We start from the raw sequence: 22,833 nt of genomic DNA, 5'->3' as shown, positions 1-22,833 counted from the left end.
GATAACCTTCATCTTGCTTGCTGAATTAAAATGTGATTTGTCAGTTCTTAATGGCAGCTGCCATATTGGCATTGCAAGGAGAGATGGGAAATGGGTCAGGTCCTTGGTGGTCCCAGTAATGCAACGTAGAAAGATGTCACGGGGCTGAATGTGGTTTAGGGAGGGTGAGGGTATTAATTTTTAGGAAACGTATGTGGCCAGCCACCTATCAATATTTTTGGTCAAACAGAAACTGCTGCTGGTAGAAGCCATTTCCTACTTTGAACAGGCCCAATGTCAATATCCAAGCACATATTGTTAAGAGCCCATAGGATCCCAAAACCCAGCAGCAAGAGACATTCACCAAGACAAGTGGTTTTTAAAACAGAAGTTATTTTTAATCAAATTTAAACATGAAATTAGAATGAAACTTTAAATTAACTCTATACTTAACTAATCCAAATGAACCCCCTTCTAATTCTAAGCGCACATGTTTGTAATGTGTATAAATTTAAGAAAAGTTCTTTGGTTCAAGGTTCAATCTCACTTCTCCTTCTTCCAAGTTCTCTGGATGCCCAGCCTCCCCCTCGCCCTACAACTCCACCTTCACCCTCCCCCTTACCCCTGCCTGGCCCCGCCCCCTCCCCTCATTCACCGCCCCCGCCCCCTCCCCTCATTCACCTGCCCCGCCCGCTCCGGGCTCCCGCCCCTCCCATCCCCCTCCCTCTCCCTCATCCCCATCCCCTCCCCGCCCCCTGCACCGACCCCTCGGCTCCACCCAAACACCCCGCTGGTACCGGCCACTCCTGGGTGGGGCCCGGCGGGCTGCGGGTCGCCCGCTTGCGCGGCTGAGGAAGGTCCCGGCGCTGCCGCCAACTTCATCCCATTCGCACCCGCGGCGACGCGACGGACCCCGAGCAGATGACGCCGCCACCAACGTCCCGCCTCCTCACAGCAAGAGCCAATCAGCCCGCGAAACCGCCCATCAATCCAACCCGACTTTAGCGTCCAATCCCATAGCGGCCTCACCCAATCAACCCATTGGCTCGCGCAACTGAAGCAACCAATCAGCGAGAGAGCGAACACACAGGTGAACCCAATCAGCATCGCAAGACAGAAATCAAAGGCAGTGGAAGGAGCAGGAGACCTTTCGGCCCTTCCACTTACAACTACCCCAACACTCAATCTAATCCTTGGGAAACACAGGATCACTTTGTCTTGGCTCCAGGATTCCTCTGATCTCAAGAAATACATTGTACCCCAACTGCAAGGGAGACTATTTATTATCAAACTTTCCTTTATATTTATTACCGCTTCCAATTTAATGGAGGACACAAGTGGTTGTGTCAGCCAGCTGGACCGCCTCGGGGAACCTCATGGAGCAGGCAATCTTGGTGAGAAGGTAACTCATCCCGCGAGAGGCCGGTAGTGACCCTACAATGTCATTGTAGATGTGGCTGAACCTATGTGGTGCTGGCTCGAATGTCTGGCATGGTGCCTTCACGTATGTCTGTATTTTGGTCATCTGGCAGAGTGTGCAGGCCTTGGCCCACTGACAACCTGTTTTTGAAGGCTCAGCAAGACCAACCGATTGACCACCATTTTGACAGTACTGATGGCCGGGTGCGTCAGATTGTGCACCTCATCATAAAACTGCCATCTCAATGCTGTCGGCACGATGAGGTGGGGATTGCCATTGGAATGTCGCAGAGGAGCGTCTACTTACCAGGATCGATGTTAACATCCTCCAGCCTGAGCCTGGACACTGCTCTCTTGCTTGCAAGGATCTCAGGGTCATCCTGCTGTCCCCTGCCGAGGGCTAAGTAGTCTATTCACTGGGACAGGGCCTGGATAGACTTGATTGCGGGGATGGGGCAGTGCGTCACCCATGATGTGTTGAATGTCGGTAGTGAACTCAGACTCATATGAGAGGAGTCGCTGCTGCTTGGCCGGCCACAGGTCCAACACTTTATGGAAGGCAAAAGTTAATGGCTTCTGGTTCATGAAGACACTGAATTGTCTACCTTCCAAAAATACCTTAAGTGCCTGACTGCCAGGTACAGCACCAATTGCTCTCAGTCAAAGACGCTGTATTTGAGTTCAGGTGGCCAGAGATGTCTGCTAAAGAAGGACAGGGGCTGCCATTCCCCTTTGATGAATTGCTCCAGTGCACCCCCTACTGCTGTGCAGGAAGTATCTACTGTGAGAGTGGTGGGTGTCTCTGGCCTGGCGTGTACCACAAGGGTTGTGTTGGCCAGTGCGTCCTTGGCCTTCTGGAATGCCTCCAAATCCTTTTGTCCCAGGTAATGTCTTTACCTTTCTCCGCATGATGTGGGCCACGGGGGGGGCGTGGCAAGATGGTGTAAGGATCAGACGTGCCTTCCAGTCCTCTCCTGACTCTATCTTAATGTTTTGTCTAGAAATGCCCGTTAAAATTCTTTAAAAGTTTAGATAACTTCAGTGATGTTAATTTAACTTATGATGGTAAAATTGGTGGAAAAGAGCAAAAAAAAACGACAACAGATTATCAAAAAACTACATTTTCCAAAAGTTCAAGTTTTGGAGCCTACCTACAGGAAAGACATCGAGACTCAGCCTGAAATGGATCCCAGGAGAAAGGTACAGCTTTCGGATGTAGAGTTCAATATTACATCGGTAGAGCCCTCTAAAGTGGGCGCCAAACAGCCTTTAGAACAAAGAGTTACTCAGGTTCGCACATGTGCAGTAGCATCTGACGGCAATGTTATGAATGAACCGCTTGTAGTAACATCAGTTGAAGTACCGGCTGGGGAAAGGCATTTGTCAACTGTAGCGGTGGCACTGCAAACTGCACCTTTTGAGATAAAAGAACCTATACAACTTGATGGACTGGGGAAAACCCCGGCCAGCGTCCTCCAGTCATTGCTGGAGAGGCTGTGGCTGGGGTTTCCACACGCAGCTATACTACAAGGAAGGCAACCAGAATGAAGGAAGCAAAAGAAGACCCTTTGGTTATGCAGAAGAAGCAGGAATCTGTTGAGCCAGAATCTCTTCCAATTGAAAAGATTCTTGTGAATCTTGAATCTAAATGATCTTATACAATGCAGGGATTATCCAAGATTATGACTGAACTTGGTACTAGGTTTAATACTCTGTGGTGAAAATACATTCTCAACAGATGACTGAGTTTGGAGCTTTTAAGCTTGAAGTGAGAGATAAATTTAATTCGTGTGAAGAAGATATAGACGAAATACGAGATCATGTTTCAGATGTGACCAAAATGGTCAAAGACTTACAAACTCAAAATAAAAATTTGGTGAAAAAGATTGATTATTTGGAAAACCAATCCAGACGGAACAATATAAAGATTATTGGTTTGCCGGAAGGAATGGAGGGACCAGACCCAAGAAAATTTTTTACTGAATGGATTCTGCAGGTGCTGGGTCAAGAACATTTCCTGGAAGGTATAATACTGGAACGTGCTCACAGAGGCTTGCGTAGAAGACCTATTTCAGGTCAAAGTCCAAGACCTGTTTTGGTTCGTTGCTTGAATTATTACGACAAGAAATAATTTTACGAGTGGCTATTAGAAATGCACAACAGAGAAAATCACCCTTGATGATTCAAAATAATCGAGTTTTCTTCTATGCGGATTTGAGTCAAGAAGTTATGTTCCAATGACGGGAATTCAATTCTGCTAAAGAGTTGTTGTGGAAGAAAGGTTATAAGGCAACCTTTAGATATCCAGCTGTTTTGAAGGTTTTTCAAGATGGTTGCCAACCAAAGTTCTTTGATTCTCCAAAGGAAGCTATAGCATTTGCTCAAGAGCTGCCAATTACTCGGTTTCAACAGAGACTTAGTCCACCGCGATCTCTAAGGAGACAAGAGATGGAAGAAAAGAGCCGTGCTACAAGAAGGAATGGTTGTAATGGTGACTCGGCAGTTGGAGCTGATTAAAAGAAGAGTTGTTCTTTTTTTTTAATTTTTTTAAAAATATTAAATAATGATGATGTTAGTTTAAGATGAAGTGAGAGTTGGGGGAGAGAACTGGATGGGCACTATTTCCTGAAAGTCATCTGCTACGTGTGAGTTATCTCACACCCATTTTTTTGGGAGTTACCGCATTGCGCGGTTTAGACGGGAGGGGGTATTTTTAACCTCCTACCTGTTTTTTTTTCCTTTTTTTGTATTATTAGATTAAAGAGTTAAGGGTTTTCTTTTGTGTTTATAAAAAAAAGCATAAGAAAGTATTTGATTGTTTAAAAAACTAAAAATTCATGTGGTTTTTTTTGTAAAGTTTATTCAGTAGATAAGGAATATTTGAAATTTAAATGTGAATGGGATGGATAAGTTTTTTTTAAATATTTTTTCTTTAACTTTAAGGTGAATGGAGTGGTAATTCTGGTGTATATTATTTTGCTATTTTAGTTATAGAACGAAGGGAATAATGGTGAAAGTTATAAATTGAATTGTACAATTCTTAATGAGGCTTGAATTTTGTTTTTGGCTTATGCTCCATTTGTTGAAGATATAGATTTCGTTGCAGATGTATTTTTATATTTGGATATCTGAATTTTAACGTAATGATTGGGGATATTTAAATGTGGTTTTGGAGCTTTTATTGGGTAATTATTCAAGGTTAAAAGGGAAAAATGGTGGAAGAGTACCAAATTTGAATTGTACAATGTTTAATGAGGTTGGAATTTTGTTTTAAGATGGCGGTTTATGTGACTAATATGATGATAGATGTGAAGTTAGTTGATATTTGGTGAAGGTTTATCTCTATTGAGAAAGTTTTATTTTTCATCTTTTTTTTTCTCATGCTACAATTTTTTTTAAAGAATTGATTATTGTTTCAGAATTTTTGATAGACAATGTTACTGATTTTACTAATTTTTTATATTAAGTTTGTTAATTATATGTTTCATCTTAACTCTGTTAAATATATGCATTTAAGTTTGATTTAAATATGTTTTTTAAGTCTGATATCTTAGTATTAATTACTTTTCTTTTTGTTAGTATTTTAATTGGTTATGTTTTTGTTTTTTTTGTAAGTGGGTTTTTTTCTCACATATATTATTAACTTTAATTCTTCACTCTTTATTTTGGGGGGGAAGTGGGGGTTGGACTAATTTGAGTTGGGTTATTAATGTGTAATAATTATTGGGGAGGGTATAGTTTATTTAGATTACTGATACTGTATTGTAATTTTATTATTTAGTTCTTAATTTTTAAATGTAATTCTATATGTTATTCATGTTATAAAATCTTAAATAAAGTTTAAAAACAAAAAAATGATGTCGGCCACAACCGGTATGAATCGGTGATAAAAATTAATCGTACCAGTGAATTCTTGCAGCCCCTTCATTATGTGGGGTTTGAGGAAGCACTTAACAAACTCTATCTTTTCAAGCAGGGTTTAGTTCCGTGCCTGTTGATTTGACCCCCAAGGAAGTCGAACGTTTCCAACCTGAACTAGCACTTAGCAAGGTTTATATCGTAAGTCCAAATTCCCGCAGCCAGGCGCACAGTCACATTAGACGGTCTCTGTTTAGCTTCATTGCCACCACTTTGACATCTTGCGGTTACTGCCACCCTCTGCTGTTGGAGAATATCCTCCTTGATCTCAGCCCCTCAATGTAACTAAGAACCCCTAAAATGTCCCTAATGTTTTGGCCTTCATCACTACTCCTGGCAAGGCATTCTTGACACCCACAACTCTGGGTAAAAGAAAATACCCCTGATATCTCCCCTAAATCTTCCTCCCTTTGCTTTAGACAGATGTCTTCTAGTGTTTGCTACTCCCATCTGGGTTTCAGGCAAACTGAAGGGCATCTTTCACCGAGTTTCTGGTTTTCCAGCAGTTCTGGATGTCTATCTCTGGATGCTCTGCTCCGTGGACCACCCCGCAGTATCCCATCTAGTCCTGGAGTCTCTGTGTCAGCAATGCTCTGCTGACCACTGCCTGATGGCTTTGTGGTCAAATGTGTTTGTCTATGAAACCGTTCCCAGGAAGGTAAAGGGGCAAAGTCCTGCTGACTGGAACATTGTGCAGCACCAGGGCCAGGCCAATCTTTCGCAACACCTGAGCCAGGTAGAACCTCAGCACAGAGCAGCATTTGGTGCCCTTGCACTTTGGTTACAAGCACAGCCACACACAATTATGGTCATGCTGGTTACACCCTTGTCCCCATTGATTGATGATGTACACGGTCCTTCTCCAGACTCTATTCATTTTGGACCCCCACATGAATTGAAATTTGTTTTGGGAATTGACAGGGTGGTGGTGTGGGGATGGGCCAAACATGGCCCACGTGCAGCAGGACCGAAAGTTCCTTGCACATTGCACCTGATAATCAGGTTTTACCCGAATGACAGAGATGGGTATCTGTGTGGTTCTCCCTGTCTCCTGGACCTGGGGGTCTTTGTACTGCTCCCCATCTCCTTAAGTTGGTGCTTTGTTCTCCACCACCCCCACAAGAAATCCAAGACCCCTGGATGGAGGGCAGAGGCGCAGAGAGATCAGTGAGAACATGGGTAGTTTCAACAGGGTGGGGTCCATCCAGGCGCCTGATAACAGGAGGAACCAAGTGGGAAGGAGGATGCAGGGCATTCGATAGCAGGACATTGCAAGAGAGTGGATTCCTCGAACTCTTCAGGGGAGAAGGCGCTGGTCGATCCATCGGTTTAGGTGGGGCAGGGTATAGACATGGCAGCTGACTGGAATTGTCAGCGGGTTACTGAGACCTGGGAAAGGAGGGGAAGGAGGGTGCAGTAGTGTTCTGAGAGTGCTGAGGGAGAGGCAACATGGGTGCCACCTCAAGGCAACGGTCCCCTGATTGATTGCAGGGATGGGCTCTGTAAATAGACTCATAGATATCCAGCACAGAGCATCTTTGTCGCCCTGCCATCAGGAAGGAGATATGGAGGAATAAAAGCAGAGCAGCCAGGGAGGGAAATAGCATCTTCCCACAGGCCATGAGATTAACAAGGCAACATGAGCTGGATGGGAGCTAAGAATGAAAAGGGTGAGAGGAATATGGACTGATTACAACAGCTCAGCTAGCAGGAGAGAGGGGCTGAAGGGCCTGTTTATGTTTTCTCTATCTGGACCAGCTTTTGAGTTCAAGCTTTAAAAAACCCAATCATTTTTAAATTTAATATCAATGGTACAGAATGAATCAAGAGACAAGATGTCTGTCCAGCAGCAAGCGTCGAAGGCACTTCCTGAAACGGAGGCTCTGAAACCACAGGGAGGTTCTGGACGGAAAGAGGCCCAGCTTCTTCTGGAAGGAGGAGAGGAGAGGCAGGGGAAATGCGGGGGAAGGGAAGGGGAGGGGAGGGGCTAGGGATGCCGTCCACCGTTCACCTCCCCTTTCCTCTACACCGTTCCCCTCCCCTTTCCACTGCCCGTTCCCCTCCCACATCCCCTCCCCCTTCCAGTCCCCAGTTCCCGTCCCCCGCTCGCCTCCCCCATTCCCCTCCCCCTTCCCTTCCTCCTACTCCTAACCCTAACCCCTAACAAAATCCTAAACCTAACCTTAACACTACCGATACCCCCTACCACCACTCCACGTCCCCTAACTCTACCCCCACCCCATCCACTAACCCTAACTTTATTCCTACGCCTATGCCACCCCCTAACCCCAACCCTAATGCTACCCACCATCCCCTAACCCCAAACCTCACTCCTCCTCTACCCCCCTGCTCCTACCCCCTTCCCCTATACCTAACACAAGCCCACTTCCCCGAACTATAGACCTAACCATAAACCAAGATATAGCCCTACCCCATGTCTCCTAACACTAACCCTAACTCTACCCAACTTCCCCAACCCTAAACTAAACCCTATCCCTATCCCTTACAACCTACCTCCTTCCCCTAACCCTACCTCCTACCCCTTCCCCATACCCGCACCCCCTACAACTATCCCCTTCCCCTAACCATACCTCCTACACCTTCCCCATACCCACACCCCCTACAACTACCCCCTACCCTATCCCTTACAACCTACCCCCTTCCCCTAACCCTACCCCTTCCCCATACCCGCACCCCCTACCACTATCCCTACCCTATCCCTTACAACCTACCCACTTCCCCTAACCCTACCTCCTACCCCTTCCCCATCCCCGCACCCCCTACCACTACCCCCTACCCTACCCCTTACCACAACCCCTACCCTTACTCCCTTCCACTACCCCCTTTCTCCTACCCCCTTCCCCCCCCCCTCCTTCCCCTAGGTTAGGGGTAGGAAGGGGAAAGGGAAGGGGGAGGGGAAGGGGAGGAGGAGAAAGGGAGGGGAAGGGGGAGGGTTAGGGGAGGGGATGGGGGAGGGGAAGGGGAGGGGGAAAGGGGAAGGGAAGGGCGGAGGGGAAGAGGGAGGTGAAGAGTGGAGGGCTGGGGTTAGGGCATAGGTGCGAGGGCAGGGGAAGGGGAAGATGAGCGGGAGGGGGTTGGGATGGAGGAGGGGTAGAGGAGAAGAGGGGAAGTGGGTGAAGGGACATGGAAGAGGCAGGGAATGGGGTTGGCAGGGCCAGAGGGATACGACGGGGAGGGGTTCAGGCCATCATGATGTTGTCCGTCCTCTGTTCAGCTGGGATGCGAGGTTCTTCTGGACTCGTGTCTTGTCTCTGAGATCGCTCCTTCTCCTGGGAAGAGAAATACGAGTGATAGAGATACAGTCTCTGAGGCCTGAACTCAATGACTTTGGAGGGTCCCAACACTTCCCCCATCATCCCCCCTACCCCTGAACCCTCCCCTCCCTCACACCAGTACTCTCCATTTTTCTTGAATTCCTGTCCATATTAAAATCCTTTTCATGCCTTTTTTGGACAAGCCTCCGCTACTACCCCGACAATGCATTCCAGCCACCCACTACATTCTGTGTGAATAAAATGTACCCCTCACGTCTTGCCTAAATTTCCCTCAGCTCACCTTAATTAGACGTCCTCTGGTATTCTCGCCCCAGGAATGCACACAATATTCCAAGTGTGGTCTGACGAGAATTTTATACATCTGCAACGATACCTCTCAGTTTTTGAACTCAATCCCCTGACTCCTGAAGGCCAGCACACAATACACCATCTTAAACTCCCTCTCAATTTGCACAGCAACCTTGAGTGATATATGGAGCAGGATCTAAATATTTCTCTGTCCTGCACACTGTTCATAATCCTGCCATTAACCAAGTGCTCTGCCCACACATTCTTCTAATCCGCATTCAATGAAGATATTGGTCTATATGAAGCTACTTTTAATGGGGCTCCAACCTTCTTTGGAATAACTGTTATTCGTGCTCTTGAAAATTACTCTGGAAATAAACCTGGACCAGTTGCTTATTTAAGTACATCTGATTTACAGGATCGAACTCCATCTGTCACTTCTCTGCAAACTGGATGACCTATGACAACCTTCTACACTGTCTACAACATCTCTACCTCTGTGTCATCCCCTGACGTACCCACCCTTCCACTCCCATCATCATTCATAAAAATCACAAAGAGCAGGGGTCCCAGAGCAGATCCCTTTGGAGCGCCACTAGTCATTGTTTCATCTACTACTACTCTCTGTTTTCTGCAGACAAGCCAATTCTGAATCCACACAGCCAAGGCTCCATGGATCCCATGCCTCCCGACATTCTGAATGAGGCCTCCGTGGGGATCTTGTCAAGCACCTTACTAAAATCCTCGTGCAGCACATACAGACCTTGACCTTCATCTATCTCCTTTGACACCTCCTCTAAAAACTCAATTTGACTCGTGAAGCAGGACCTGCTCCTCACAAAACTATCCATGAGTTTCCCCAGCATGTTTGGGCATTGCCCTCGGCCCCAGAATCTGCAGACTTCCTGGCCAGTCCCTCCCTTACCCCTTCCCAGAGCTTCCGCATCCATGAGAACATCAAGCATTGCTGCCCAGTACAGGCCCTTTGGCCCATAAAGGCTGTACTGACCTTTGTAAATGTTCTCCACAACCTTTACCTGTACCACACCCATAGGAACATAGGAAGTGGGAACAGGAATAGGACAAAAATGGCCTATCGAGCCTGCTCCGCCATTCAATACGATCATGGCTGATCTAATTTATGACCAAACTCGACCTACCCTGCCTTCTCGCCATATCCCCAAATTCCTCTATCATGTAAAAATTCTGTTCCCTTACATCCACATGCTCGTCTCAGAGACTTTTATATGTACCTATTCTACCAACCGCTACCACTTTCTCTGGTGACGCATTCAAAGCTCTCACAACTCTCTGCATAAAAAAAATCTCCCCTCACCTGAAGCGGATGCTCTCTGAGATTTGCACCTGACACTTTAGGAAAGGTTTCTGGCTGTTCATTCCATCTAAGGCCCCCACAATCTTATTTAGAATAAGTTATTAAGCTGTGGATGGGGCAAGTTGGGAGAGGGAGGAGGGGAGAGAGCTGGTGGGGGAGGGGTGAGAGCTGGTGGGGAGGGGACAAGGCCGTGTTGTGGAGAGGGATCAGGACCGCGTTGAGGTGGTGAACGGACAGACATGGGTGGATCTACCTGCCGAAATAAAGGAGCAATAAGAAGGCCATCTCGGGATCTACCAGCATCTTCTGGGGCTTGATGTCTCAATGGAAAACCCCCTGAGGATGGAAGTAGGCCATGCTCTGCTACAGCTGGTACATGAACATCTGGCAACACAACGATATAACATGACCCACTCTGCCTCCACACTGGCCGGGTCTATATCCTGAGGGTAAGGGGAGGTGGGTGAAGGGCCCCTCCCTGCCAATCAACATCCATCCTCATCATCCTCTCCACCCCTCTCCCCTCACTACCCTTTCTCTCCTCACCAATACCCATTGAGACCCTCATGCACCCTTCATCGATATCCAGTCCCCAGCGAGACTCAGCCAGTAAACTCCTTCATATCCTCCAACCCCACCATCCAAGCTTGCCCCAGTGGACAACTTGACCACCCAGACCCACAACCACCTTGATGTAGATCATGGGAATGGGCTGCTTGGCCTTGTTGAAGTGCTGGACCATGCAGTGAACCGTCTTGGGAACATAGTCCAGACCCAGATTCAAATAAACCTGCTCTTCCTCTTGGACACAATACAAACATGTCAGCTGGATTTACCCTCCAAAACCCCGTGCCTCTCCCAACAGGAGTGCCAGCCCCTCCTGCTCTCTGTAGGCCTGATGCCCCCACTGCTCAACACAACATGGCATGAATCCAACGGCTCAGCGAGCAGAGCGTCAACAGGCCGTAGTGGACCCGTCCGCTGCCCCATCATTCGGCTTCTGGTGAGACTGCACAAAATGTGCAGCTCTGACCGCCCTCCCTCGTGAGGCAAGGATTCACCGGGGGAGAAAAACCATTGACGTTTCGAGATGAGAAATGTTTGCAGCCGGGTGTTGGCTGGGGTCGAACATGTGGAGGCTGTGTTGTTGGGACGATTCAGAGCAGGCGTTGATTTGGAGGCGCACCAAAAGGTGCCAAAAGTGAGTTATGGGGGAAAGTACATTCGTGAAATGAATTGGGGAAACAGACTGGAGGGGCTGAGTGGCCGAATTTGGCGACCTTGTCTTGTGGTCTTGGCTGCTGCTGTCTGGAGTTGAAATGGCAAGAGGTCATGAGTTAATGGGTGAGGAGCAGGGCAGCCAACGTCAAAGAGTCAGCACTGGTCAGAGGGGCAGGATGGAGGCAAAAGAGAGGCTGCAGCGAGACAGATCGATTGAAGGAATGGGGAAGGTAGCAGCAAATGATATGCATCAGAGTGAGGGTGGGGTGGGTGCAGGTGGATCTTACCTTGACTACAGAGGAGAAGTTGAGAAGAGGGACAATGATGGTGTGATCCAACTTAAGCACGATCTGCAGTTTGCGGTTCTATGGCGAGAGAAGAACATCAGCAAGGCTGGGCGATGGGTCGGGGCCCTGAGGGGCAACTTGTCCAAGTTGAGGGAGGAGGAGGGGAGGAGATTTGTCAAGAGGTCAGAGGTGGGGAACTCCAAGGGAGGCCGAAGTGGGGGACTTTTCGAGAGTCAGTGGGGGGGACTTTTCGTGTCGCTGGAGTGGGGACTCGTCAGGGGGTTCAATGAAGTATCATTTCAGTTTTTATGATTGTTTTCCCAGCTTCTACTAAACAATGAATTTGCAGAAAATCTTTGATATTTGCCAGGTGTGTGTGTGTGTGTGTGTGTGTGTGTGTGTGTGTGTGTGTGTGTGTGTGTGTGTGTGTGTGTGTGTGTGTGTGTGTGTGTGTGTGTGTGTGTGTGTGTGAGTGTGTGTGTGTGTGTGGGGTGGGGGGCTGCTGTTGTGGGTTTGTGTGACTTTCTCTGTTTCCAAACCCCATGGCTGCTTTGGTCTCTGTCAGATGCTCCTCTTTCCACCCCCCTTCAAAAATGTGTTTGGGGTGTTGTTTGTCAATTGGGTGTAATTGTGTGAAACGGGCTCATGTGTCGCAAGGGCCTGTGAACGTGCTGTAGACCCTAAATTTAAATATCAGGGTTTTTCATTTCCACACAACTGCTCCTCCCCCTCACCTTGAATCTCTTGTCTTGCAAGATCTTCTTGATGGCAATCAGCTCTCCGGAGTCCACCAGCCTTGCTTGGTACACCACACCGAAAGATCCATTGTCGATGATTTTAACATCTGTGCAGGACACCACCTTGGGGACGTTGGGTCCATGACACGGTGTGGCCACCTCTGTTGTGGCCTTATTGCCATGTCCTCTGGGGCAGAAGCAGCAGCATTTACACACCCAGAGGGTACACAACAGGTCATTTATCCCAGCCCAGCCTTGTTGTCCGAGTTAGTCTCTACCCCTCCCTCTACCTCCCTTCCAAGGGTCTCCAAAATGTCAGAATTGATCCTCTGGTGGTTCTTTCCAGCCTCTCAGTAGAAATATTGCCACCCCAGGTCCCTCTTTGATCACTCTCCTCAGACTGAGGCCAGTTCCGCAGCCGTTCACCTTATTTACAACCCTCCCTCCATGAGAGGATCGGGTCATCCTTGACCTTCAGCACGTCCCGGGGAGATGAACCACTCTGAACCCTACCACGGGTTTAGCAGAAGCCCTCCACATTCCCAGAAGCTCAGCAACACCGTGATCTTCCATGATGCAAGCGAGACCTCGTTGCCTGAGGGAGCAGGTGGTGCGGAGAGAGCCCCACTCTTCACCGCTCAACTCTGATGGGTCCGCCGCAGCAGAAACACTTTCTAGCACCTTCATCCAGGTCCACTGGGGGAAAGAATCCTATCCCGGTTGGGGGTGTGTGGGGGTGTATGCAAGGGTGGAAGGGATCTTGTAACCACGGGGGGGGGGGGGGGGGGCGTGGCGGGTGGAGGAGCGGTCGTGTCTCTCAGTGGACAGATCCCATTCCAGGTGGAGGGGGAGCTCTGTCCCATTTCTGTTGAAAGGTCTGCCTTCCATCCCCCTCGCAACTTCTCTTCTCCCTCAGACACCTCACACTCTCCCCTGCCCCGATTCCTCTACCACACTCTCATCCCCCACCCAACACCACCCCCATGGTTTCCCCAGTCCTTTCCGTCCCCTCGCACCCCATCCCCCCAGCTCAACCCTATGTCCCCTATCTCTGATCCAATCTCCCTTGACATTAGCCTGTGGTGCTACCCCGTTCCTTTGTTCTCCCCTCCACTCCTACAGACCCCATCCCTGTATTCCCTCACATGCCATTGTTCTCCCCTCCCCAGTCCCCTCCAGCTGCCTCATAAAGTGCCCTGCACTCAGGATGGGGAGAGGGGATTAAATGTAGCCTCCATACTCTCCGCCCACACTGGGTGAAGGATGGTGCCAGAGGAGGCTCTGTCCCAGTAGGGGAGCCTGTAGCAGGCTCTTTATCTCACCCATGGGTGCAGGGTGCTTCCAAACTCAACCCTGTTGATCAGAGGGTCCCTGGGATGAGACAGCGTCCTACTCCGACATGGGGGCCAGAATCCCCTTCCAGGAGAGGCATCTTTCTTTTGTTGCAATGCCATGGCACGACTCAGCTATGGCTGCCCCATGCAGTGACATCATCACCCCCTCTGTGTCATCATCTCCCCCCTCTGTGACACCTCCCCTCTCTGTGACACCACTAGTGTAATGGGCAGGGACATCCAACCATTTAAATCCTCCTCAATTTCCCCAAGCAAGGGGAGAATAATTCAGCTGGTCTAAATTACTCGTTGTTATCTATTCTAACTCCTAGATATTTGATCCCATTTTGCCGCCACATTTGTTGACTATTTTCTTGACATTGGCTCTAATCCCCCTTCCTAAGTGACATGATTTTGCACATATCCCAAAAGAACTTATACCCAGAGATGTCCCCATAGTCCTCCAGGGTGGAGCACAACTTGGGCAATGAGTGTGTTGGGTCTGTCAGATATATCAGAACAACTTCTGCAAATAAATTGATTTCATGCTCTTCCTGGCCTGTTCTGAAACCTTTAATGCCTGAATCCTGGCAAATGGCCTCGGCTAATCGCTCCATGGCCAGTACAAACTCACTCACTGGGAGTGTGGGGGAGGAGTCAGACCTTGATTGGCATGTCTGTTGGCTTCCTCTGTCCCTCTCATCTCGACATCAGTGGCTCAGGTTGGGGGAGTCTGTGCTGCCTCCTGCAGTGCACAGCAACGCTGCTGGACCACCTTTATCTCCTTATTTTCCTGGGCCCTCTGCAAATCTTTCCTTTCTATGATCTCACATTGGTTTCTCAGGAGAAACAATGGCAGCCAAAAGGCACCCTCTGATTCCCCTTAGATTTTGGGAACCCCGACTTCTTGAAGTGGGACCACACGTGGTGACCTATTTTCTCAAGATGTGGATCCAGGAGCTTGGACCAGTCTACCAGTTTGCCGTGGTCCGCCAGCATGCTTGCCAAGCTCCCGAACCCTGCACTCTCGTCAGTCCACCCGCAGATCTTGTTCTCCCTGCCTGCACTCGATTTCCTGCCCCAATTCCAAAGCATCTCCACTGCAGCTGTGTTCAGTCGGAACTCGAAGGACCCTGCTCACTGCACCAATTATTATGTGTGTGAAACTGATTCGAGGGGTCCCAAGGGTGGCGAATTTGAACACAGTTGTCTTTTATTGACACATGTAGTGAAGTCGCATGAGGAGTAAAAGACACACACAGACACAAACTCGCCGGATTAATCGATACACTTGCAACCACTCGTGGAGAGAAGACTTGACAATCAACTTGTCACATACGATACCTTGAACAGGTCATTCATTCACTCATTGATCTTGGATGCCTGTGGGTGGTAGGGGATATGCAGGTGGCCCCAAATACTTGGCATCACCACCCATTGCTGCTCGGACGTTATCCGATAGGGTATTCCACATATGGAGCACGCTAAAATGGTGCTTGGTCGGCCCACTGGCAGGACATCCGAGTATGTGCTGACCATCATGAGATCATATCACTTTTTATTTTGGCAGGGGAGAGGCCTGATATGGTCAATTTATCAGACTTGGCCAGCTCCCGAACCCCAGCGAATGTGGCCCTTGGTTTTAATTGCTGACAAATAGGGCATTTGGCCATCACAGTTCTTGCAACATCATGAGACCCCCAGATCCTCTGTCCATCATAGTGCCCCCATATGCCCACATTTATGATGCACCAATGCTTCCAAGGCTCTGGGGTCTCTCTGCTTGGGGAAAAAAGTGGCAGAGCATATTTGAGCAGCTCAGTCCACAGTGGCATCGCGTCAGCTTCAGCGGTTTTCCTGGAGGTGTGTCCATCCACGTGGTGGACCCTGACTATTCTTTTGTTGTTCCACCTCTCAGAAGATCTGCCAGTGCTGTTGTCCTCAGAGCAGGCAGCCATGGATCTGCCTCCCTGTCTCCTGACGCCGACCCATCCACACTGACGTGCTGTTTGGCACAGCCCAGAAATCCTGTTGCACTGATCGGAAAAGAGGCTCCTGGGCCCGCCTGGTTGTCCCTTTTCGGATCAGTGCCACAGCTGCCAGCTTGGACAGTTGGCTCTCCCCTCCACCTCACCCTCTTGTGTCAGTACTTTATCTGTGGTGGGCTGGAGCGCTCCCACCTTACACCACTGTTTTTCGCACCTCCACCAGCCCGAGCCGTCAGTAAACCAAGCTTTTTCCTGCTGTCCAGCATCGAGGGTGTTGAACGGTTTGCCCCAGGCCATGGTGCCAAGCTCTTCTCGGGGTCATTCAGGTGGGAGGCTGTCACTTTCGGGCAGGACATGATTTGTTCTTGCAAGTGGCTCAGCCCTTCGAGCCCGGCCTCTGTGCGGTCTGCCATGTACCACTTCTTCGGTCCGCTGTGAGTGGCATCCGCAGATTTAACCCATCACATGTTGGGGAGGTGTGGCTGGAGTGTGACTGTCTCTGCTGCCATCTGGTTCTCTGTGGTGAGCAGGCGAGCATCTGACACTCAGATGGGGAGTCGCGGGAGGCAGCTTCCAGGAGGGAATTGAACAAGAAGCTGTGTGGGACTCGGCGACCTTGCATCTTTTGCTTGACGCTCCACTTGGCCATTGTCTTCATGGCAGAGACAAGTCATTCAAAGTGTCTTCCAGTTTTGAGGGGTTGGGGATACTTGTGGTCAGTGGCAGTGGTGTTCAACAGCGTGTTTTGCCATTAAAGAAGCCATTTGTTGTTCAGGTCATCAATGAAGCGGTGAGTTTTTTTTTCTGGGCAACATTGTACAGTAGATGGAGGGGCAGGGTGAGATGGGGAATATGTTGGCACCAGTAACCCAAAAGACCCACAAACCTTTGTGCCTCAACTTGTTGGTGGGCACCGCAATGAGGATTTTGCTTTGAGCAACCATTGATATTTCAATGCTGCCTGGATTCTCAGGAAAAGGACTGTTGGACTAGGACCCTGGACCTTTTCCAGGTGGTGCCTCCCTGGTGCCAGTATCTGGGGTGTTGCTGCTGGTGTCCAAGACATCCTAAAGTGGGCCAGAGGTTGTGGTACATGGAGATACCAATGACATAGGGAGGAAGAGGGAAGAGTTCCTGAAAAGTGGGTCCAGGGCGTTTGGTGAGAGCTGAAAAGAAATAGCATGAAGGGAGTCATGTTGGGATGACTGTCTGGGCCATGCGACAGTGAGAGCAGGAACAGAATGAGGTGGAGGATAAAGGCGTGGCCTGAAGGTGCGGGTAAAGAGCTCCTTGAGGGCATCCTATTTGCCTTGCTCGGGAGGCTGATGTCGGAAGTCGATGAGCCTTGCTGCCATGTCCTGATGAGCAAGAACATCATGGAGGAGTAATGGATGTCATCAGCGGTGATCTCTTGGAGGTGGAACTGGTCCTTGGCCTGTTTGAACCCCACGTGTGGCTGCGACATCCAGAACGTTGACAGCTTCAACCAAACCATCTGAAGCGCCGCCTGGACCGTGATCTTCACATCCAATTGAAGGGCTGGGTCCTGCTGAGGTCACCACGGTAGCAGGCGCGCTCCCGCAAAGTCTGGAAAGAATGACATGCACCCAAGAAGTGGAAGTGGAAGATAAGTTGCTTGAACAGGCAGCTCCAGCCTCCGGTTGGAAGGCGATCCTCCCGTTGCTCATTGATTCCCAAGATGTGGGTCATCCCCTGGGATGAAGGGCATTGGCCCCAACGGGGTCTGCGCTGTCAGCGTGTTTGTCGGCTCTCTAGTGTAGTGACTCGTGTCTCGGTTAACAGGCCACTCCAACTCGATATGTCAGAAGAATATGGAGCCCATATTTACCAAGGGTGGGTGTGGATATTTACATGAAACCCTGACTCTCCCTTTCACCTGAAGGCCTCCGTTTATTCAATGAAACTTTAAAGTAACAGACACTTCTGTTGAGGCGAGAAGGGGAGAGGTTAGGATATTGGGGATGAAGGTGGGAGGTGGTTTCTTTATTCTTTCTTTTATAGTGGCAGATAGGATCATGGGGACTCTCACCCCCCAACCCACCCACCCCAAATATCAATGGGATAAACCGGGTTCATTGTCAATGTCGTCGAGGATCCCTTCCACCTGCCCACAGCATTTGGCAGCTCTTCTCATCAGGAAAGAGGTCGAGGAATATCGGAGCCAGTAGCACCAGGCCCAGAAACAGATTCTTCCTGCGAGCAGTGAGGATGGAGAATGATGGATGTCCGGCTCAGACAAAGACTCCAAGACTCTGCTATTGATTCAACAGAATTTATTTCTTTTTTGGGAGGGACTGCACGTGTATCATTTGTCTCTCTGTGCATAGGTCCGGTTGTGTGTTTGCAGAGGTTTTCACCATGAATACAGTTTCCTCGGGTTCAATTTGAACGGGTACAGAGGAGCTTTCCTGGATTGGAGAATGTATCTCATGAAACAAAGTTGACTGAGTTCGGGCTTTTCTCTTTTTCACCCCAAAATTAACTTTATTCTAAAATTATTGACCAAGAGGACAACTGTTCCATGTCTTTTCTCATCCTCGTGTTGCATGCCTATATTCCTTTCACTGCACCTGTTCTCTGTTTAGCATCATTCTACCACTTTGACACCTCGTGGTTACTCCCTGCACTCTGTGGTTGAAGGGGTTCCCCTTAGACTCCGCCCCTCAAGACCCGGAGGATTAGAGTCCTTACCCACAGCGCCCTCGTGTTGGCTGCGCCAAGCCTCAGTGCATCTCTCAGCAACCTGGAATAGGCCGGTGGGCAGCGTTCCCTCACCCACATCTCCATGTGCTAAAAGACCAGCAGGTTAACGTCGAACAGTTATGCCCTTCGGACCTCGATGTTGCGCTGACCTATCAATTCCAAGCAAAATAAAAACTTGACCCATCCTCCTTCATAACCCTCCATTCTTGCAATGGAGGGAGTGCAGAGACAATTCACCAGGCTGATACCTGGAATGGCAGGAATGACTTATGAGGAAAGATTGCGCAAATTGGGATTGTTCTCACTGGAGTTTAGAAGATTGAGAGGGAATCTCATAGAGACATATAAAATTCTGGCAGGGCTGGACAGAATGGATGGAGATGGGATGTTTCCAATGGTGGGAAAATCCAGAACCCAGGGCCATGGTTTGAGGATAATAAGCAAACCATTTAGGACCGAGATGAGGAGGAATTTCTTTACCCAGAGGGTGGTGAATCTGTGGAATTCATTGCCACAGAGGGCAGTAGAGGCAGGTTCATTAAATATATTTAAGAGGGAATTAGATCTATTTCTTCTATATAAGGATATTAAAGGTTACGGAGAGAAGGCGGGGACGGGGTACTGAACTTTAAGATCAGCCATGATCTCGTTGAATGGCGGAGCAGGCTCGAAGGGTCGAATGACCTACTCCTGCTCCTATCTTCTATGTTTCCTTCATTCATGTGTCCAAGAAGCCCTTAAATGCCACTAATATTTTAGCCTTCATCACCACTCCTGGCAAGACATTCCTGGCACCCACAACTCTGTGTAAAAACAAGTACCCCTGATATTGCCCCTAAACCTTCCTCCCTTTGCTTTGGGCTTCTATTGTTTGCTTCTCTTATCTGGGTTTCAGGCAGACCAAAGGGCATCTTTCACTGAGTTTCTGGTCTTCCAGCAGTTCTGGATGTCTGTCTCTCGATGCTCTGCTCAGGGTACCACCCCGCAGTATCTCATCAAGTCCTAGTCTCTGTGTCAGCAGGAATTCCATGCTGACCACTGCCTGATGGCCCTGTGGTCAACAGTGTTTGTCTATGCAACCATTCCCATGAAGGTGATGGGGCAAAGTCCTGCTGACTAGGACATTGTGTGGCATCAGGGCCAGACCAATCTTTCGCAACACCTGAGCCAGGTAGAACTTCAGCACATAGCGGCTTTTGGTGCCCTTGCACTTTGTTTCCAAGCACAGCCAAACACAATAGCCATGCTGGTTAGGGTTATGCCCCCATTGATTGACGACGTACATGGTCCTCCAGACTCTATACATTTTGGACCCCCACATGAATAGGAAATGTGTTTTGGGAATTGACAGGGTGGAGGTGTGGGGATGGGCCACACCTGCCTCACGTGCAGCAGTACCCGAGAGCTCCTTGCACCTGATGACCAGGTTCTACCGGATTGATAGAGTTGGGCATCTCTGTGGTTCTCAATGTCTCCTGGAACAGGGGGTCTGCTTACTGCTCCCCATCTCCTTGAGTTGGTACTTTGTTCTCCACCATCACCACAAGACAACCAAGACCCCTGGATGGAGGGCAGTGGTGCAGAGAGATCAGTGAGAATATGGGTAGTTTCAACAGGGTGGGGTCCATTCTGATGCCTGATAACAGGAGGAAACCAACGGGGAAGGAGGATGCAGGGCATTCGATAGCAGATGGGGCAGGGTGCAGACACGGCAGCTGACTGGAATTGTCAGGGGGATACTGAGACCTGGGAGAGGAGGGGAAGGAAGGTGCAGTTGTGTTCTGACGAGAGAGTGCTGAGGGAGAGGCAACATGGGTGGAACCTCAAGGCAAGGGACCCCTGAATTTTTTGCAGGGATGAGCTCTGTAAATAGACTCCCAGATATCCAGCAAAGAGCATCTTTGTCCCCCTGCCATCAGGAAGGCGATATGGAGGAATAAAAGCAGAGAAGCCAGGGAGGGAAATAGCTTCTTCCCACAGAGCGTGAGATTGACAAGGCAACATGAGCTGGATGGGAGCTAAGAATGAAAAGGTGGAGAGGAATATGGACTGATTACAACAGCACAGCCAGCAGGAGAGTGGGGCCGAAGGGCCTGTTTCTGTGTTGTCTATCTGGACGAGCCTTTTGAGTTCAAGCTTTAAAAGACCAAACCATTTTTAAATTTAATATCAACGGTATAGAATGAATCAAGATACAAGATGTCTGTCCAACGGCAAGTGTCGAAGGCACTTCCTGAAACGGAGGCTCTGAAATTACAGGGAGGTTCTGGCTGGTATGAGGCCCGGCTTCCTCTGGAAGGAGGAGAGGAGGCAGGGATAATGTGGGGGTAGGCGTGGGGAGGGGAGGGGGTAGCGATGCCTTCCTCCATTCACCTCCCATTTCCTCTACACCGTACCCCTCCTCATTCCCATGCCCATTCCCCTCCCCCATCACTTCCCCATTTCCCGTGCCCTGCTCGCCTCCCCCGCTCCCCTCCCCAACCTAACCCTAACCCCTAACAAACTCTATCCTTAACGTTAACACTACCGATACCTTTAAACACTACACCACGTCCCCAACCCTAACTCTTATTTCCACTCTGTCCCCTAACCCTATCCCTACGCTGTCCCCTAAACCCAACCCTAATCCTACCCACCTTCCCCAAACCCCAACTCACACCCCACCTCTACCTCCTACTCCTACCCCCTTCCCCTAAACCTAAAACAAGCCCACTTCCCCAAACTCTAAACCTAACCCTAAACCTCGACCTAACCCGAGCCCACATCTCCTAACCCCAAACCTAACTGTACCTCTACCCGTCCATGACCCATATCTTAATTCTACCCACCTTCCCCAACCATAACCTAAACCCTACCCCTATCCTCTACACCTACCCCCTTCCCCTAATCCTACCCCATACCTGCAACCCCTTCCACTACCCCATTACCTACCCCTACCCTCTCACTACCTCCTTTCTCCTACCCCCTTCCCCTATCCCTCCTTCCCCTAAGTTAGGGGTAGGAAGGGGAGGGGAAGGAGGGGAAGGGGAGGAGGGGAAGGGTAGGAGGTGAAGGGGAGGGGCAAAGGAGAGGGAAAGGGGAGGTGAAGGGAGGAGGGCTGAGTTTAGGGCATAGGTGTGAGGGTAGGTGAAAGGGAAGGTGAGTGGGAGGGGATTGGAATGGAGGAGAGGTAGGGGAGAAATGGGTGGGGGAAATGGGTGAAGGTATATGGAAAAAGTGGGGAATGGAGTTGGCAGGGCCAGAGGGAGAAGGGGAGGGGTTCAGGCCATCATGATGTTGTCCGTCCTCTGTTCAGCTGGGATGCAATGTTCTTCTGGACTCGTGTCTTGTCTCTGAGATCGCTCCTTCTCCTGGGAAGAGAAATACGAGTGATAGAGATGCCGTCTCCGAGGCCTGATCACGATGACTTTGGAGGGCCCCAACTCTTCCCCCATCAACCCCCTCCCTACCTCTGCACACTAGGGCCTTTCCCTTCCTCTGCTTTACCTGAGGAAGTGTGTTATGGAGAAAACCACAATCTATATCTGCAGATCTCAGAGTACCGTGTCTCCATCAGGCAACACCCTGGTTCACCATGACATGGCAGCAAGATGCTGGACAAATCATGGATGGATCAGTCGAGTCCCTTCAGCTGACCCATCTGAACCTACCCCATAACAATATTACTCTTCCCTCCCTCCACCAGTACCTTCTGTTTTTCTTTTATTCCTGTCCCGAAATTAAAATCTTTTTCATGACTTTTTTGGACCAGCCTCCACTACTACCCCTGGCAATGCATTCCAGCCACCCACTACATTCTGTGTCAACAAAATATCCCCCTCACATCTTGTCTAAAGTTCCCTCATCTCACCTTATTTAGACGTCCACTGGTATTCTCGCCCCAGGAATGCACACAATATTCCAAGTGTGGTTTGACTAGAATTTTATACATCTGCAACGTTACCTCTCAGTTCTTGAACTCAATCCCTGACTCCTGAAGGCTAGCACACAATACAGCATCTTAAACTCCCTCTCAATTTGCACAGCAACCTTGAGCGATTTATGGAGCAGGATCTAAATATTTCTCTGTCCTGCACACTGTTCTTAATCCTGCCATTAACCAAGTGCTCTGCGCTCATGATCTTGTAATCCGCATTCAATAAAGATATTGGTCTATATGAAGCTACTTTTAATGGGTCTCCAACCTTCTTTGGAAAAACTGTTATTCATGCCCTTGAAAATGACTCTGGAAATAAACCTGTACCAGTTGCTTGTTTAAGTACATCTGTATTTACAGGATTGAACTCCATCTGTCACTTCTCTGCAA

General features: G+C 49.2%; 2 long non-coding RNA genes across 3 annotated transcripts in view; both read right to left on the bottom strand.

Moving 5' to 3' along the window:
* Positions 1-8,175: 8,175 nt before the first annotated feature.
* On the bottom strand, positions 8,176-13,948 carry LOC138750201 (uncharacterized). 2 transcript variants are annotated; one of them, XR_011349155.1, is made up of 4 exons: positions 13,804-13,948; positions 12,479-12,668; positions 11,745-11,822; positions 8,176-8,606 (listed from the first exon to the last, which is right to left on the bottom strand). It is a non-coding gene; the product is annotated as an uncharacterized lncRNA (long non-coding RNA). The 2 variants fall into 2 exon arrangements; XR_011349154.1 differs by lacking the exon at positions 13,804-13,948 and having other exon boundaries at positions 12,479-13,255.
* A 7,503-nt stretch (positions 13,949-21,451) lies between these two features.
* Positions 21,452-22,833, bottom strand: part of LOC138750200 (uncharacterized) — a 36,161-nt gene continuing 34,779 nt past the window's right edge. Inside the window, exon 3 of the long non-coding RNA XR_011349153.1 lies at positions 21,452-21,877. This is a non-coding gene — a long non-coding RNA (uncharacterized lncRNA). The remainder of the gene's footprint in view (positions 21,878-22,833) is intronic.

The sequence above is a fragment of the Narcine bancroftii genome, unplaced genomic scaffold (genome assembly GCF_036971445.1).
Source record: "Narcine bancroftii isolate sNarBan1 unplaced genomic scaffold, sNarBan1.hap1 Scaffold_105, whole genome shotgun sequence".
NCBI lineage: Eukaryota > Metazoa > Chordata > Chondrichthyes > Torpediniformes > Narcinidae > Narcine > Narcine bancroftii.
Note: the sequence above shows the minus strand (reverse complement) of the source record. Positions and strands in the feature narration are given on the sequence as shown.